This window comes from Rattus norvegicus, chromosome 15 (assembly GCF_021556685.1).
Source record: "Rattus norvegicus strain SHRSP/BbbUtx chromosome 15, alternate assembly SHRSP_T2T, whole genome shotgun sequence".
Lineage (NCBI taxonomy): Eukaryota > Metazoa > Chordata > Mammalia > Rodentia > Muridae > Rattus > Rattus norvegicus.
Genome location: NC_141548.1, coordinates 20,591,045 through 20,595,202, shown reverse-complemented (window position 1 = coordinate 20,595,202; position 4,158 = coordinate 20,591,045). Strand labels below are relative to the sequence as shown.

Below are 4,158 nucleotides of genomic sequence, written 5' to 3'. Positions count from 1 at the left end.
TTTGACTCTACTGCAATCCCACTGCTTCTTGAAGGCACAGGCTAATCCAGTCATGAAGGTATGTAGCACAATGTTGGCTGACATCCATTGTAATGCTGCTAAATCCTGAAGATCCTACTGCTTAGAACCATGATCAGCTAAGCTCAGGACTAAAAGCAACTGTATGTGTGAGACCATGAGTTTCCCTCCTTGTTATTGGCATCAGATGTCCATGGTTGAATATACAAATGATTATTATCTTTTTATTATTAATTAAGACAGACTGTTAACTAGTACTACTATTTCCAAGATTGTTAGTGTTTCATACTCAGTGACACATCTAAGCACTGCGTGACATTATACATTTAAAACACAGAGGTTAACATTTAGCTACGGTTTTGGGAAGCACAACAATTATGCCAATATCCTAAAGCATCACATACTTATATTTTCTTCAATCAGTAAAGACTGGGAGAGAACATCAGTGAATTGGCTTAAATGTTCTATGAGAATACCCAGATGTAGCCCAGACATTGAGAAAATAGTTGAGGATATAACCTTCCCCGAGATGTTTAGCAGTCATTATTTTTCACTTTTATATTGAATTGTATGCTATTTGGAATTGTTGTCATTAGAATCACTGGGTTTATCAAGAAATCAGCCACAAATGACTTGTAGAAAATACTGCTGTATGTATTTTATCATTCTCTGTTGCAGGAAGTCACTCCCCCACATAATTCTAATATGCCAGTGGTATCCAGTATTTCTTATATGTAGTTATTTCAAGTGCTTTTCTGAAATGCGTAACTTCAAAATTACCTTTTTAAAGAGAAAATAATTGTTTGAAATCTATTTTGTCCCACAGCATCTGTCAGTCATGGCAGCAGCGCCTTCACAGCAGCCCCAACCTCGGTCCAGAGACGGAACCTGCCCTGGGTTGAGAAGTACCAGCCACAGACACTGGCCAATCTCATTTCTCACCAGGACATTCTGAGTACTGTTCATCAGTGAAGACCGCCTACCACACCTACTTCTCTATGGCCCTCCAGGCACAGGAAAGACATCCACCATCCTGGTCTGGGCCAAACAACTTTACAAAGGTAAAGAATTCGGCTCCATGGTCTTGGAGCTGAATGCTTCCGACAACCGAGGAATCGATATCGTTCAGGGGCCAGTCCTCAGCTTTGCCAACACAAGGACAATCTTCAAGAGAGGGTTTAAGCTTCTGATCCTGGACGAAGCTGACGCCATGACTCAAGATGCCCAGATGCCTTAAAACGAGTGATTGAGAAGTTCACGGAAAACACCAGGTTTTGCCTCATCTGTAACTACCTGTCCAAGATCATCCCTGCCTTGCAGTCACGGTACATGAGGTTCCGATTTGGCCCTCTGAGACTCGAGCTCATGGTTCCTCAACTGGAACATGTAGTACAAGAAGAGAACGTGGATATGAGTGAGGATGCAATGAAGGCTCTTGTCACTCTGTCCAGTGGGGACATGCGAAGGACTTTGAACATTATGCAGAGTACCAATACGGCCTTTGGGAAGGTGACAGAGGAGACTTGTCTACACCTGCAACGGAAACCCACTCAAGACGGACATTGCCAACATTCTGGACTGGATGCTGAATCAAGACTTCATCACTGCCTAAAAAATACCATGGAGCTGAAGACCCTGAAGAGTGTGGCACTGCGTGACATCCTGACAGAGGTTCACTTGTTTGTGCATGGAGTTGACTTTCCATATTCAGATCGGATACATTTATTGACCAAAATGACAGACACTGAGTGCAGACTTTCTGTTGGCACCAGTAGGAAGACACAGCTGTTCTCCCTCATTGCTGCTTTTCAAGTTACCAGAGACCTGATGGTTGCAGAGGCCTAGAAGCTCCAAGGCCTGGCCTCTGCCTCAGACCCATCGGTGACTGGAGGACAGAGGACATGCTGCCCGGGGCCACTGGATAACACCAGTCACAGAAGTCTCTCCCCAGGCATTTAGATAGTGCTCTCTGGCTGTTTGGAGCAGGGATCTACAGAGCAACTTTAATCTATTACGATCCATACTGCTTGTCTTCTATATGGGGAAAATACCCCGCCTCCACGGTGAGGGCTCCTTTAAAGCCTTCACTGTCACTCACTGGGACGACAAAATTGGCCGCAGTGTAATATAGAAACTGAATATGTGTCAGTGTCTTCCAACTCCAAATGGGTGCCAGTAGGATTCTGATCGAATACTTTGTTACAGAATTTCAAAATCAGTCTCTTCTGCCCAAAGTGCTAACATGCCTAGAACCTCAGGAGGCTGACGCAGACATTCCAGGCAGTTGGCAGTCTCAGGCCAGCGTAGTGAGACAGACCCTGTCTCTGAAACAAAGTGGTGCTCTTTTTTTTTTTTTTTTTTTTTTTTTTTTTGTTCTTTTTTTCGGAGCTGGGGACCGAACCCAGGGCCTTGCGCTTCCTAGGCAAGCGCTCTACCACTGAGCTAAATCCCCAACCCCGCTCTTTTCCCACTCTTAAAAGGCTTGCCAGTAGGTTCCAAATTCTGTTATGAAAATAGGAAAGAAACTGCAACACAGTTGTCCTTCCGACTGCCGGCCTGACTTGTTGGGGAGGGTTGGGGCACTGCAAACTTCCCTGCTTCGCTGCTGGGCAGTACTTACACCAAGTGCTTAACAGTGAGAATAGAGTGTTCATTCAGTGTTCTTATAGAAAAAGAAAGAAATCTATTTTGTAAAAAGAAAATGTACAATAGAATTAGTGCTGGTTAACCTATTGAAATAAGACATTTGATGTGCATGATTTAATGAAATATCTTTAAATTCCCTGTGCATGTTTGAGTTGTGGATCATCGAAGTTCTTAGTGCGGGCTCTACTCTGGTTGTGCTCAGCCTTTGCTTGAAGTGCCTTGGTATTAAATGTGTATGTTCTGTTCCTCAGGGTTTAAAAGTAAGCAGGGCAGGTTTCTCCAAGTTTTATTTAATGTACTGTTACAAGGTTCTCCTTTTGATCTCATCATTGTTAAGATGTGACTCATGGAGTAACCCAATCACAGAAAAACACACACGATATGCATTCATCGATAAGTGGCTATTAGCCCAAAAGCTCGAATTACCCAAGATGCAATCCGCAGACCACAGGAAGCTCAAGAAAGATGACCAAAATGTGGATGCTTCAACTCCTTCCTAAAAGGGGGAACAAAAATATCCATAGGAGGGGATATGGAGGCAAAGTTTAGAGCAGAGACTGAAGGAATGGTCATTCAGAGCCTGCCCCACATGTGACCCATATATATACAGCCACCAAAATTAGTTAAGATTGATGAAGCTAAAAAGTGCATGCTGAAAGAGGCCGGATATAGATCTCTCCTGAGAGACACAACCAGAGCATGTCAAATACAGAGGTGAATGCCTCCATTAGGAGTGAAGTCATGGCTGGTACTGAAGCCTCAGTCATCCCTCTGTGCCTGCTTCCCACTTGAAGTGAAAGCAGAGGGTCCCCAGCACATGAGCTGCTGCCTTGATAAATGCTGGCTATTAACAGAGCTAACCATCAGAAATCCTCAACTCTGGTTCTGCTGTCTAGAGAAGCAGAATGGGTCCTTGCTTCTCACACACTCTCAGCAGTTCAGCCCCACTCCTGGAAGGACAAGCTCAAACCCATTCTCTCCAGGAACTTCCCCATCCCTCACCCAGAATTCACTGTGCCTTTCCAACACCATTTCTGTCTTGACCCTTTACACTTGATCTTTTACCTTCTTCCTGCCTTTCTAGTCTCTCTAGACTCTTCACTTTCTTTCCCAGTCACCTGCTCAGTCTTGCCAACATATTTGTTAACTATGTAGCCAATGAACAAATGCCCCAAGAACAGTTGGTATCACAATACTGTTGACATCACAAGAGATGCCAGGACTCTCCAGGATACAATGGAATGTCCAGGGAAGGAACTGCTGATGTCACATGGTATAGTTCTTAACTATCTCATCCAAAATTGACCTGAAGCAAAGTTACCTTTTCCAGGAGACTCTTCTGGGTTCAAGGAATTTCTTCAGCACCCACTCCTTCTAATACCAGAAATCTAGCTGTCTTCTTTATTAGAAACTTTTTATCTGAGGGGAATAGAAGGCTCACTTTCCAAACACTGCCCAGTAATGGTTCTTCCCACCCTTAAGATCTGTGTCCAG

At 44.0% G+C, this 4,158-nt stretch overlaps 1 pseudogene; it reads left to right on the top strand.

Moving 5' to 3' along the window:
- The first annotated feature begins 856 nt into the window (after positions 1–856).
- Rfc5-ps2 (replication factor C subunit 5, pseudogene 2) lies at positions 857–1,911 on the top strand (annotated as a pseudogene).
- The last annotated feature ends 2,247 nt before the right edge of the window (positions 1,912–4,158 follow it).